Source organism: Eschrichtius robustus, chromosome 16 (genome assembly GCF_028021215.1).
Source record: "Eschrichtius robustus isolate mEscRob2 chromosome 16, mEscRob2.pri, whole genome shotgun sequence".
NCBI classification, from domain to species: domain Eukaryota; kingdom Metazoa; phylum Chordata; class Mammalia; order Artiodactyla; family Eschrichtiidae; genus Eschrichtius; species Eschrichtius robustus.
This window is the reverse complement of record NC_090839.1, coordinates 51,079,665-51,094,627: the sequence shown is the minus strand read 5'-3', so window position 1 is coordinate 51,094,627 and position 14,963 is coordinate 51,079,665. Positions and strand designations below refer to the sequence as shown.

Here is a 14,963-nt window from a genome sequence, read left to right as displayed (position 1 = left end):
AAATAACCGTCTTCCATCTCTCCATGTCTATATTAGAGGGAAACTCCTATTTTTTTTTAAAATTTAATTTTATTTATTTATTTATGGCTATGTTGGGTCTTCGTTTCTATGCGAGGGCTTTCTCTAGTTGTGGCAAGCGGGGGCCACTCTTCATCGCGGCGCGTGGGCCTCTCACTATCGCGGCCTCTCTTGTTGCGGAGCACAGGCTCCAGACGCGCAGGCTCAGTAACTGTGGCTCACGGGCCCAGCTGCTCTGTGGCATGTGGGATCTTCCCAGACCAGGGCTCGAACCCGTGTTGCCTGTATTGGCAGGCAGACTCTCAACCACTGCGCCACCAGGGAAGCCCTTTTTTTTTTTTTTTACAACTGTGCTGTGTGAAATTCCATTGTATGGCTGCCCTACCATTTATTTACTAGTCTCCTAATGTCTGGCATCTAGGTTGTTTCCCACTCAACAAATACTAATTGAAAGCTTGTTATTCTCTAGAGATGCCGCAGGAGTACAAGATATATAAGGAGCTACCTCTTGTCTCGAGGAATTTGAGACTGAATATGTGAGTCAGATAGACTGTGTAACAAATAGCCTTCACATTTCAGCAGAAGATACTAAGAATTCCAATGTCACAGAATCTAATGGCAAACCGAACGAAAATAGTCCCTCCAAAGAAAGACATTGTACAAGAGGATTATTTTTTTACAAGAGCATTTTATTGGTAGAAAATCCAACATATCAAAACAGAATGGTTAAAGGGCAATTATGGCACAGAATAAAGGCTTTTTCTTACAAAATGTTTGATTTGTTAAGTACCCCTCTAGTACTTAACTCTTGATTTTTGTACCAACAGCTATTTGATATGGTTAAGGGGAACTGCCAAGTAAACAGAAGCTTGAATATTAGGAATCCATGAAGGTTGGAATTCTAGCTCCTTCTCTTGAAATGTTTAAGTGAAGAAGTATAATTCAATATGTTTAAAAGGGCTTTTCAAAACCTAGGTATGTCAGGAAATTTTAGTTCTACTTCAGATCATCCTAGGCTCATCTTTCTACAAGACTCTTGGCCATTTTTTCTCTCCAGCTTTCACTTTGGAGACAAACTTCACGTAGGTTCTCATAATTGCCATGGCCTCACGCGATACTGAGCAAGAATTACCTGACAGCAGCTTGTCTCAAGCCCACGGCTTGAGCCTCTTGTCTTCAACACAGGGCTTCCCTGTTGACATTGAGACTTAAGATACATCGGGACCTGCTTGGAACTCACAGCGATACATACCAAAGTGCAGAGGAATTAATGCCCCAGGGGATAAACCTTCGATCAGTGGGAACTGAGAGTTAGTGGATAAATATTCCTCCCTCTTGCTTCACACCTCACCTCCTCCCCACAGACAATCTTAAGATGCAGTAGCCCTTATGGCCTCTCAGAAGATGGTCCCTTGAAGTGATGCAATTAGTTGGTCTTAATATGAAACGTTGGCCATCTCTGTGGTGCACCCCTCATATTTGCTCTTCCCTGACCCCTTCCCTTTCCCTCACTTCTGCTTCCCTGGGATTGTACTCCCTAATAAAAGAGTTCAGATAAGCTATTGGCTCAGCCACTGTTTTCTGGAGAATTCAGGCTAAGACAACACAGTCTTAACAAGCGAGATAGAGCTGGATATACTGCACTGTGTGTGCTCATTACCTCATTTATAGCTACCCATTACTGAGCACCTAAGTGCCCAAAGTTTTTTCAAAGTGCTTTATATGCCATCGAATAACCCCCCTATGAGGAGGTTATTACTATTAATAGCAGTTTTTATTCTACAGGAAAGAAAACTAAGGCTTGGAAAGTACCTTGCTCTAGGCTGTATCAGATCACTTTCTAATTTTCCAGTTATTGCAGTTGGTGGAGGCTCGGGGAGCCAGATGGTGCCCATCTCTACCTGACAATTCAGGTCCTCTTTGACCTCAAGTTTCCTCATTCCTTAAGCCCTCAAATATATGTATCAAGTATGTAAAAATGCGGTCACTGAACAAGAAAGACAGACTTTGGACTCAGAATTATATGCGTGAGGCAACACAGCAGAGGTGCCAACTCAGAGAGGCCCCTATGTGCGTCCAATCAGAAAAGCTAGGCTCGGCCAACATGGGATGCTGTTCATGGCATGACTCAGCTGTGGCTTCAGCTTTCACACCTCGGGGATGAGTAAGGGTAGCACAGTTTCTCTGCTAAAATCGTCCCCGACTTCTCAGAGTGCCACTCGGGAAAGAGGATGGAGGGCTCTGCAACCAGGATCTCTAATTCCCGCTGTTCTTGCTGCCTCATCACACTCTCTGCTCCTGTCCTGTCTCCCTTAACCTGGGCTCAATCCCATCCAAAGTTTGGTGCAAGAGAGTCCCCCCATCCGACTGATTGGCAGCCTGACTCCCAGCCTCCCCAGGGCCACCACACTGCTCAGCAATTATTTTCTCAGTCTCAGTGCCCCCCTCCTTTATTCCATTTTACACAGCAGCTGTACCAAGCATTTACTACTCTTCCACCTTCTCTCAAATGGTTGTCCCCGTGCCACTCTCAAGAGAAGGAAGGTGAGAACTCTTTACCATATCCCCCACGAAACTACACTCACCTAGCCCTTCACCTAGTCCTCCCCATTTCTGTCAACTCAGTCCACGATGCTCTCTGTGGTGCTCCGTGCCCTGGTGGGATTCAGGAAGAAACCCCAGACCTCCATGACGGGCTCCCAGGTCTGAGGCTGGGCATGGAGTAACAGCTTTCCCTCCCCTCTTTCCATATGATATAAAATGTAGAAGGAAAAACATCATAGGACTTTTGTCGTAATCCTTTAAAAAACGCTTAGCTAGCTTTTTGTGCATGTGTGAGTCTTACTTGTAAAAGCCATTGTTGACAGCCATCACTTATGTATATGGATTCCTATGGAAGAGATGGACACTGAGGTCAGGTCACTTCAACCTTGGTCATACCTGGGGAGGTGGGTACCCAGAAATGGGAGAGGGAAGCATCTGGTTTTATTTTAATTAATCACAGAAGTTCTATAAAATCTTGTAAAAGTCATGATCTCTTGAATCACAGCAGAGTACCCTCCCCAACCTATTCATTCCTGAGCGCATCATACCGGCAGTCCTGCTGGTAGCACATATATTGTCCTGGTGGAAACAAATTTAAATTAAGGTTGGTCATGAGCGTGTATCTGTGGTACTGCTCCTGGATTATGAAAATAAAATTCAGGTCAGAGAAAGCAAAAGCCCTTTTCACAGAGCTAAATTACTTTTGCTCTATACCAAGTTCAATTAAAGAAACAACTTTCTCTTCTTGGCAAAGTCTTCTCAATTTTTTTTTCTACCTCTCCGGTCTACTTCCACCAATCCTTCTACTCTATAATCAAACAGGAGAAAACATAAACAGTAAAATTTCACTGATGTGGTTTAAAAGGAAAAGATTGGTTTAAAAAAGTTTGCACTGGACTTGGCAAAAATACAATAGAACACTTTCAAATGGGCTGAGAGAGCACCATTTCATTCAGTGTCTATATCATATCTTCTTAAACCAATCGTGTGTTGATGGGCACCTGGGGGGGTTTCCATGTCTTGGCTATTGTAAATAGTGCTGCTATGAACATTGGGGTGCATGTATCTTTTCAAATTGAAGTTTTTATCTTTTCTGGATATATGCCCAGGAGTGGGATTGCTGGATCATATGGTAGTTCTATTTTTAGTTTTTAAAGCAACCTCCATACTGTTCTCCATAGTGGCTGCACCAATTTACATTTCCACCAACAGTGTAGGAGGGTTCTCTTTTCTCCACACCCTCTCTAGTGTTTATTATTTGTAGACGTTTGATGATGGCCATTATGACCAGTGTGAGGTGATACCTCATTGTAGTTTTGATTTGCATTTCTCTAATAATTAACAGTGTCGAGCATCTTTTTATGTGACTGTTGGTAATCTATGTGTCATCTTGGAAGAAAGTTTTCTGCCCACTTTTGGATTGAGTTGTTTGTTTGGATATTGAGTTGTATGAACTATTTGCATATTTTAGATATTGATCCCTTGTCAGTTTCATGTTTGCAAATATTTTCTCCCATTCTGTAGGTTGTCTTTTCATTTTGTCTGTGGTTTCCTTTGCTGTGCAAGAGCTTTTAAGTTTGATTAGGTCTCATGTTTATTTTTGGTTTTATTTCTTTTGCCTTGGGAGACTGATCTAAGAAAATATTACTACCATTTATGTCTGAGAATGTTTTGCCTATGTTCTCTTCTAGGAATTTTGTGGTGTCATGTCTTATATTTAGGTCTTTAAACCGTTTTGAGTTTATTTTTGTATATGGTATGAGAAGGTGTTCTAATTTCATTGATTTACATGTAGCTGTCCAGCTTTCCAAACACCCTTGCTGAAGAGACTGTCTTTTCTCCATTGTATATTCTTGACTTTTTTGTTGTAGAATAATTGACATAGGTGTGTGGGTTTATTTCTGGACTCTCTATTCTGTTCCATTGATCTACATGTCTGTTTTTGTGCCCTTTTGATTACTGTAGCTTTGTGGTATTGTCTGAAGTCTGAAAGGGTTATGCCTCCAGCTTTGTTCTTTTTCCTCAGGGTTGCTTTGGCAATTCTGGGTCTTTTGTGGTTCCATCTAAATTTTAGTACTATTTGTTCTAGTTCTGTGAAAAATGTCAAAGGTATTTTGATAGAGATCACATTAAATCTGTAGATTGCTGTGGGTAGTATGGCCATTTTAACAGTATTAATTCTTCCAATCCAAGAGCATGGGATGTCTTTCCATTTTTTGGAATCATCTTCAATTTCCTCTATCAGTGTTTTATAGTTTTCAGCATATAGGTCTTTCACCTCCTTGGTTAGGTTTATTCCTGGGTATTTTATGTTTCTGATGCAATTTTAAGTGGGATTGCTTCTTTACTTCCTCTTTCTGATATTTCATTACAATGAAATGCAACAGATTGCTGTGTGTCAATCTTGTATCCTGCTACTTTGCTGAATTCATTTATTAGTTCTAATAGTTTTTGTGTGGAGTCTTTAGGGTTCTCTATATAGAGTATCATGTCACCTGCAAATAGCGACCTATTTATCTCTTCACTTCCAATTTGGATACTTTTTATTTCTTTTTCTTTTCCAATTTCTGTGGCTAGGACTTCCAGTACTATGTTGAATAAAAGTGGTGAGAGTGGGCATCCTTGTGTTGTTCCAGAATTTAGTGGGAAGGCTTTCAGCTTTTCACTGTTGAGCATTATGTTGGCTGTGGGTTTATCATAAATAGCTTCTAGTATGCTGAGATATGTTCCCTCTATACCCACTTTGGTAAGAGTTTTTATCATGAATGGATGTTGAATTTTATCAAATGCTTTTTCTGCGTCTACTGAGATGATCATGTGGTTTTTGTCTTTTCTTTTGTTGATGTGGCATATCACATTGATTGACTTGTGTATGTTGAACCATCCTTGTGACCCTGGGATGAATCCAACTTGATCATGGTGTGTGATCCTTTTTATGTGTTTTTGGATTTGGTTTGCTAATATTTTGTTGAGGATTTTTGCATTTGTATTCATCAAAGATATTAGCCTGTAATTTTCTTTTTTTTTGTAGTGTTTTTGTCTGGTTTGGTATCAGGGAATTTATTGGAAGGATGTGGTCCAGCTTGTAGGATGAAGAAAGATGAAGAACTGGATTTGAAACAAGTAAGACCCAGGGAATTCAGAGTGCTTCCTCAGCAGGACCACCTCCCCAGCCTCACGGGGGTAAAAAAAACTGGAGGAACTGAACTGTAGCAATTTTTACTACTTGCATTACTCAACTCAAGTTTCAAAGTTTGAGAATGAAGGGATAAATTGGCCAACATCAGGACATAAAGTATGCCTGTGGATGTACCAAGAAAGTAAAAGGAAGGATCTAGCAGGAGCCCTCAAGGTCACCATCAACTATTGCTGTGTGTGTGCAAGCGCTTGGATTTGCTGTCCCACTAAGACTGCACAGAGTGGAGGAGAGTTAATTACCCTGAGGAAACTGAGGCAGTCAGGAAAGGCAAATGGAGGCTGGTCTGAGTAAATGTCAACAGTCCCTTATACTCCGGTGGCATTAGAAAGGATTCATTCTACATACTTCAATTGCAGTTGGATCCTAAAACCCACTCTAGCTTCACATACTAAAGGTTATCAAGAAAAATGTGTTCTTTCAGCTTGTCCTTTAGTTCTTCAGACAGAAACCAAAACCACAGTGTCTGAGAGAGCTAAAGAGAGCATAGATGCACACAAGAAAACCTGACATTCTTACGGAAACTTGACCCTGGGGAGTAGCCAGTGGTGACAGCAGCATCAGCCTATTGGCTGCTGTACGTAAACTTGACTCTAAGCCCCAGTTCCCTGATTTGCAGTTAAAACTCTTTGACTGAGAGGGATAATCTCTGACTTTCAAGCAAATCACAGATATATTCTATTCTGCAGCGTGTGGGACTGAACTTAGAGTTGTGAGGATTTCATAATGTTGATTGTATGTGGAATGTAGTGCATAGCATAGGTTTTCTCATATCTGAGGGAGTTTAGGTTTGAGACCCCTGAGAACTGGGATGGACTAGATGACTTTTGAATATGTGATCCTATCATGTTTTAAGACAGAAGGACAAAGTAAGAGCATGTTTCTGTCCTACAAAATGATTTTGTTGCCTCTAGTTACAGAAGCTCATAACTGGGCTTTGTTAAGTCTAAGGAAAAACATAAATAAATAAAAAATAACTAACATAGAAGGAGTGTCCTTGTGCACAGATGTAAAAAGTTCTATTGTTATCCTGCTTCTTTTTAGAAAACATTTTCTTTTTTTTAAGTTTTTGACAAAATAATTTCAGATTTACAGAAAACTTGCAAATATAGTTCAGAGAGAGTTCCCATAAGCCCTTCATCCAGCTTTCCCTAATGTTGGCATCTTACAGGGTTCTGCTACAGTTATAAAAGTCAAGAAATTAACATTGATATAACCTAACAGACCTTATTTGAATGCTACCAGTTTTCCCATTAATGGCATTTTTCTGGTCTAGAATCTAATCCCACATTGCAATTAGTTGCTTTATCTTCTTAGTCTTCTCCCATCTATGACAGTTTTTCTTTCTTTTTCATGGCCTTGGAACTTTTGAAGGATATTGATCAGTTATTTCATGGAGTATCCTTCAATTTGAGTTTTTCCAGTGTTTCTCTCAGAATTAGAGTTAGGCTGTGCATTTGTTATGGACTGAATGTTTGTGTCCCCCGAAATGCATATGTTGAAATCTTAATCCCCAATGTGTTGATACTTTGTGTGTACTTTGCCCTTTCAGTGTATCATATTGAGGAAACATGGTGTCAACCTGTCTTATCTCTGGCAGAGGTTTACTCGATTACTTGATGAAGGTGGTATCTACAGAGTTTCTTCATTGTAGATCCTCCTATTTTCCCTTTGGTAAAATGCTGTAAGCACATACTTTGAGACGATGTAAATATTCTTGTTGTTCATCATACTTTCATCTGTTAACTTCAGAACCCATCGAAGATTCTGTCAACAATTATCACTGTGGTGTCTACCTAAGATGATTTTCCATTTTAATCATGTCCTCTACGTTTACAATGTTCGTCAGTTGGAATTTGGCTCTGAGGCAGACTTTAGCAAGTATGTTCTAAATGTCTGTGCTGTGAGGGCAGCAGGTCAGGGAACCAGCCTTCCTTCTGTTCTTGGAGGGTTCAGTGCTGGTCAGTGAAGCTCCTGTTGGCTGTTTGATCCCCAAAACAACAGCTGCAGAGGGAGGAGGAGAGGATCCGCTTCCCTTGGCTCTTCGCTGCCCTCTGGGTTCGCTCCTGCTGTTCCTTACACCGGGCGCCCTCTGCCTCCCCTTCTAATTGTTCTACTGGCCTCAGCTCTGGTAAAGACTTAGTAGGGAGCTTTCTTATTCTTCTTCCTCCACAACCTTAACACTTCTCCCAGCTGACTCTGTCACAGCAAAGAATATGCTGTCCTAAAACAGACAGATTTTCTTGTACGTTGCCCAGCACACTGTGAGTAAAGACCCCACTATTTAGTCCAGATTTCTGAGCTGTTGGGCAGCACCTGACAAACAGGACCTCCCTGGGGAGGATCTGATAGAGAAGGAATGAAAGTAAGATAGAGTATTTGTCACAAAACCCTTCCTTACATATAACATTTAAAAAAATATTTTGAGGTATAATTTGTATACAGTAAAGTTCATTTTTTTGACGTACCATTCTATGAATTTTGACAAATGTATATACTCTCAGGTAATCACTACCACATCAAGAGATAGAAATCTTATATCCCCTCAAAAAGTTCCCTCGTGTCCTCTGTAGTCATCCATCCCCACCCCCTCCCTTAGCCCCTGGCAAACACTCATCTATTCTCTGTTCTTTTAGTCTTGCCTTTTCCAGAATGTCATATAAATGGAATTATAAAATATGTAGCCTTTAGAATTTGACTTCTCTCACTTACCATAACCCTTGTGAAATTCATTCCTGTTATGGTTGCTGTGAGTACTTCAGTTCTTTTTATAATTGAGAAGTATTCCATTTTATAGATTTATCACAGATTGTTCATTCACCAGCCACTGGACATCAAATTGTGTTCCGTTTGGGGGGTTATGAGTAAGCTACCGCAAACATTCACGAACTAGCTTTTGTGTGGACTTATGTCTTCATTTCTCTTGGGAACATACCCAGGAGTGGAATCACTGGGTCATAGGGTAAGTGTGTGATGAACAGACCTCTTTCCAGGGTGTATCTTTTTGCGTTCTGACCAGCGATGTATGAGAGTTCCTCCTCCTCACCAGAACACTCAGCTAACTGCGCGCTTTCATCTGCATTACTTTAGACCAGTAAGGGTAAGAGTCTTTTCTTTTCTTTTTTTTTTGGCATGCAGGATCTTAGTTCCCCAACCAGGGATGGAACCCGTGCCCCCTGCAGTGGAAGCGCCAAGTCTTAACCACTGGACCGCCAGGGAAGTCCCGGTGAGCATCTTTTCATGTGCTTATTTGCCATCTGTATATCTTCTCTACTGAAGTGTCTATTCAAATCTTTATGTGTTTCTTATTGGTTTTTTAATTTCCCTATTATTGACTTTTGAGAGTTCTTTGTGTATTCTAGATATAATATCTTTATCAGATATGTGACTTGTAAATATTTTCTCATAGCCTTTGGCTTCCCTTTTCATTATCTTAACAGCGTCTTTTGAAAAGCAGAACTTTAAACTTTAAAAAAATTTTTTTTAAAGACATCTTTATTGGAGTATAATTGCTTTACGATGGTGTGTTAGTTTCTGCTTTATAACAAAGTGAGTCAGCTATCCATATACGTATATCCCCCTATCTCCTCCCTCTTGCGTCTGATTATTAATTAAATTAACTAGCTTAATTAATTAAAATTAAAGTGGAATGTAATTAGAATTTTCTCCTTGGAGGGAAATTAAAAAACAAAAGCAAACACACGTTGAGAAACATTGTCTTAGAGCCTCCTCAGGTGACCCATAAGAGGGCTTGTTCGGTGATGCGCCACAATTAATTTTAAAGAACTCCCGACCATGTTTTTGTCTTATTTTAAAGTTGTGGATACTTTTTCTTGAACTAAGAGAGCCATAGAGTAGAAATGGCTGTCCAGCACATCTGGATAGAGAGGGCCAGAGGCATCTAGCTTCAGACTCCCTGGAAAGGGTGGGAGCAGAAACATGTCTTCTGTGGAATTCAGAGAGCCCAGGATTCAGCTGAGGGGTAGTCAGACCTGGGGTGGACCAGAGGCTGGAAGTGAGAGATGCAGTGGCAGCAGCAAGCATACTCAGCCCAATATATGCCAGAGCGGATAGACCATGTCCAGTCCAGCCATGCAGAGCGCCCCAGCATTCTCACATCCTTTTGGACTGTACCTGCACCCGTAGCGGTAGGGTCAGAGCTGGCTGTGAATTGAATTCGATTACATTTCCACCAGATGGCCCAGTGGGAACTCAAAATGGAAGTAAAGTTCAGGTAAAGAAGAATATAGCACATCACATTTCCTATATCCCTGCATTTTTGGCCTGAGATTTTGCCTACTATGTGTACTTACGAAGTAAAGTTCAGGTAAAGAAGAATATAGCACATCACATTTCCTATATCCCTGCATTTTTGGCCTGAGATTTTGCCTACTATGTGTACTTACGAAGAAACGCAGGAGAGAAACATCCGACAATGTGATGGGGACAGAATGCTGGATCCCCTGTATTTCTTGAGAACCTGAAACAGCTGATGAGCGGAACCGCAGAAGAACATACACTGGGTATAGGTGGAAATTCTTACATGTGATACGGGTGCATAGGGATTGTTAACTTCTTCAAGCAAAAGCTAAAAGTTCCAGTATTGAATTGGCAGAGATGGTGGTCTTTCTCCAGAAATTTCTGCTGGCTGCCTCTTCTCTTTTCCCCACTTGTCATCTTTCCAGGTGGTAAAATCCTGTCTGAATTTTAGTGCTTGGCATTTTCCTTCGTGAGCTGCTTGAATCCCAGAAAAAAAGCCCTGAGCACTGTAAAGGGAGCTCCCATGAATAATCCTGCAAAATTTTACTGCCAAATAAGATATTCAGCAGAACTTTAAACTTTTGATGAAGTCCAATTTATCATTTTTTTTTCTTTTATGGTTCATGCTAACATTTATTTGCTTTGTTTGATTGGTGTTGGTTAAACTTCTTTGTCTGAATGATTTGCTTCTTAGAGAATTTCTGGAAAAAAAAAAAATACAAGTCTTGCTTTCTAAAGCCATAGCCAGGACAAGTCACTTAGCCTTTGTGTGACTTAGTTTTCTTAGCTGTTAAATGGGAACAACAGTCCTGTCTTTCTTGGGAAACATTTGTGTTGCCTCTAGGATAAAAGCCAGAAGACATTTGCCTGAAGTGAAAAGGCAAAGAAATGTTTGGGCTTTGAGAGTTTTACGTTAGCAGCAGCAGGTTGAAGAGGCAAAAAGGAAGTGAGCATTTACAGGGGAAGAAATGATGGAATAAAGTATTGTTGGATCCTTACTTACAGGAAGACAAGGAGCAGCAGTAAGCAGAGAGACTTCCCCTTGACATGGCTAGACTCCAGAGCAGGAAGAGAGAAATCTGGGAAGCAGATATAAAAAATTATTAATATTCAATAAATTTAAGAGAAAGTCCCCAAATTGAAAAGTAATAAAAAGCCAGGTGTTTTTATTCTTTGATGATGTAGTTAGCACGTCCTTTGGAACGGTATTTTTCTGTGCAAGTATTGTCTGGGCTTAGTTCCCTTTAGAAGGTTAATAAAAAATTAAACAAGAAGATCCCATATACTGAATCCAAGGATTCTTGTATAAGAAACTTTGCACACCTCTCTCTCTGGGTGCTCACACCTCCCCATGAGAAGTCAACTTGCAAGGAGGCTCAGTCCCAATAACTGCAGATGTAATTGATTATGAGTGAACCTTATCATGCAGCAGGACTGAAAAATTGAAGGGACCCTCTTCAGAAAGCCAAAGTTCATTCCTCCCTATCACACTTCAATACACCAGGCTTCTTTCTCTTTCTAAAGACAAGTGGGTCCTGAGAGAAACGCAGGATTCTTGAGGTCGTGACCGAGTAACTCTGTTCAGACAGAATGGCTTCTCAACATCCTGTTTTATTACATTCCATACTTTGATAACAGTTCTTCCTAAAACGATGTCCTTCTGTGGCATTGCTTGCTTAGGGAGCTTTTAGGTACCAGGGTGGTCCTTCTACCCCGGTCCACCGTAATGAACTGCTGATTAATTCTTTACCACCCACTTTGCAAGCGAACTGTGAGTTGTGTTTAAGTAGGATGGTATAGAATCTTATCAGACAGGACTTCACCAGCTGGAAATAGAAACAACTCTGTCCATCTGGCCTGGGCAATGTGCCCTCCTGGAAAATCACTGAACAGCACCCAACTCCATAAAAATACATTCCTTAAAATGCCAGCAGAAGGCACAGACTTATGGTGAAATGAAGAAATTATGCAGCCTGTGCAAAGCTCAATTCATCACCAGGCTTGGATAATGGAAATAAATGCTCACCCAGACTTTGTGCCAGGAACATTAATAATTAGTTGGTGGGGACTGTCATGCAGGAAGGTCCTGGCTGTGATTCAGATTCTGGGCGTGAAAGTGTGTGATGTAAACCCCGTGAGACGGTAGAGCAATGAGGCATTTGGTCCTTGGTGGGCTGGGAATCAGCAGCAGCCCCCTCTCTGTAGGGAGGCAGTGGGAAGTGATGGCTTTGGGGATGTCTCCTTGGGTTGAGGAAAATTTGCCCCGTTTAATCTGGCTGCCTTTCCTTTTCCCTTACTGCACCCTTTACAGAACTTTGGCTGCGGCTGTCTTCCGTCGTACAAAGGGGAAAGCCCGCAGACTAAGTGCGTTGTGTGCTCCTCGCTGCCCTCCCATGGCCACTGTCTGTTCCCAGGTGCCGTGATGTCTCCTCACTGTTCTTCCCCCAGTCGTGGTCCTCGGGCAGGTATGGGTCCCCTTCTCCATGGAGCCCTCCTTGCTCTCCCAGCTAAGAAGACACCTCCCGCTTATATTCCGTTTTTTTGTGGCACATGTTATTTCTACTTTACATACTAAATATCCTGTGAGGCTGGGAGCCATGTCTGATTCAAATTTGGTTTCTTCTCATCCCCAGTACACTGCTTTGCAAGTTGTGAGTTCTCTACCAATATTTGCTGAGTGAATCAAAGAAATAACTCGTGACTGATAATGGCTGTGTGACCTCCTGGCCAGGAGCATTTTTGTTTCAAATGTGTTTTAAAAGGTGGCACGGGGTGACAAAAATAACCAGGTCTTTGTGATCAAACAAATCTGGCTACAAACGTCAGCTAGACCACATACTCTTATTTCACTGCCTTTATTTCACTCATCTCTAAAGAGTTATTTCTACCTGTTGTACAGGGTTCTTGTATGGATTAGAGAGGGTAACATGTGCAAAGACCCTTTGAAATTTAAAATGTTCGTTCCCCTCAGAATGGAAGGGCTTAACCTGAAGAAATAAAGTTCCAACGAGAACTTTAAGTGTCAGAGGCCCCTGGCTGGGACAGCCACCTCTGCAGGACGCGCCATCCGGGAGCCCACGGGCTGTCCCTCAGCACACGGGGTGAACAGCTAGCCCCTCTCCCCTCCCAGGCCGTGAGTGCACGGGGAAGCAAAGTGACGGTAGGGGAGCCTCCCAGGAGTTCAGACTGATGTGAGAGCTCCAGACCCCAGGTGAGAGCCTCGCTGTGTGAGCCCAAAGGGTCCCCGGATGGTACAGCCAACCTGGCTCCATCATCCACTGGCTGCCGAACCACAGGGGGATAAGACACGTGAAGTTCCGTTCAGTTCAGCAGATATTTAACATGTGGCTGCTCCCTGTGGGTCCACAGTGTAGTCCCCGACCTTCAGGGGTTGCCCCGTCGTGGGCACAGACAGTCACAGAGCAGGGCTGGGAGCCGCAGGCGCAGCGAGCCTCCTCCTTCCCGGATTCCACATTGGCAAACTCACCTACTTGCTGAAATCTGTTACCTCAGCATCAGTTGTCGTGAAGTTTTTCTGGTCATTCACAGACGTGTGTAGAGCAGGGAAAACATCTGAGTCCCTCGACAGTCACATCCCCAGGTGAGGGGAACCAGGCGATGTTTCAGCTCTCATACCGTAAACAAGTGTCCTTTTCATGGTCTGTGTACTATGCCACCTTTTCCACGTTTCTGTGCTTTTTGTTGGTGATTTTACTGTTCAGAGTAGCCCCCCAGCACAGTGCCGAAGAGCCGTCTCGCTTTCCTAAGTGCAAGAAGCCCGTGATGTGCCTCAGGGAGAAATACGGTGCTGGACAAGCTTCACTCAGGCGTGAGTTACAGGGCTGTCGGCTGTGCAGTCAGTGTTAACGAGTCAACAATACATGTTAAATACGGTGTTTTAAAACAGACAGTCACATAAAACAAGGTACCTGCTGATCAGCTGATGAAAATGTGACCAGAGGCTCCCAGGAACTAAACCCTGTATTTCCCCTGGGAGCAATGGTTCAATAATCTCTAATTCATTGTTCGTGGTGACTTTATAGAACACAACGACAGCAAATAATAAGAATTGACTACATTTAAAAAAATACTTATTTATGTTATTTTGGCTGTGTTGGGTCTTAGTTGCAGCATGTGGGATCTTTTGTCGCGGCACGGAGGCTTCTCTCTAGTTGTGGTGTGCAGGCTCTGTAGTTGCGGCACACAGGCTTAGTTGCCCCGAAGCATGTGGGATCTTAATTCCCCACCGAGGGATTGAACCTGTGTCCCCTGCATTGTAAGGCAGATTCTTAACCACTGGACTACCAGGGAAGTCCCAAGAACTGACTACATTTTGGTGTGAATTAGAGTTCAGGGTTGGGAGTGATGGGTGGGGCTGGAGAGACACAGTGAGGAAGTTTCTTAAACAGCAGGACCGGGCCTCGTCTTGCTGCTGGAGCGTCAGGGGCAGTGGAACACGGTTAGATTAGATTTTACACTCTGCTGCCTGGAAGAAGGATGGATTTGAAGAAGGATTTTGGCAAATGGAGTCAGGTTTAAAACTACTCTCCAGGAACCTTTTACCTACATCGGCCAGCCACACACAACTTGTAGGTACACATACACTTCTAAAAGTATGATTCTGTGTGTGCTATGGACCGAATTGTGTCCCCCACCCCAAATTCAGACATTGAAACCTTAACCCCAAATATGATGGTAGTAGGAGGTGGGGCCTTTGGGAGGTAATTTGATTGGGTCATGATGGTGGAGCTTTCATAATGGCATTAGTACCCTTATAGGAAAAGAAAAGCACTCTCTCTCTCTCTCCCCCTACCGTGTGAGGACGTAGTGAGAAGGTTGCTGTCTACCAGCCAGAAGAGAGCTCTCACCAGAAATCTGCCATGCTGGCACCTTGATCTTGGACTTCTAGCCTCCAGAACTGTAAGAATATAAATTTTTATTGTTT

At 42.4% G+C, this 14,963-nt stretch overlaps 1 long non-coding RNA gene across 1 annotated transcript in view; it reads left to right on the top strand.

Annotated features, from left to right (window-relative positions):
- Positions 1–14,963, top strand: part of LOC137749618 (uncharacterized) — a 238,153-nt gene that overhangs the window by 115,696 nt on the left and 107,494 nt on the right. Inside the window, exon 2 of the long non-coding RNA XR_011070233.1 lies at positions 8,897–8,984. This is a non-coding gene — a long non-coding RNA (uncharacterized lncRNA). The remainder of the gene's footprint in view (positions 1–8,896; positions 8,985–14,963) is intronic.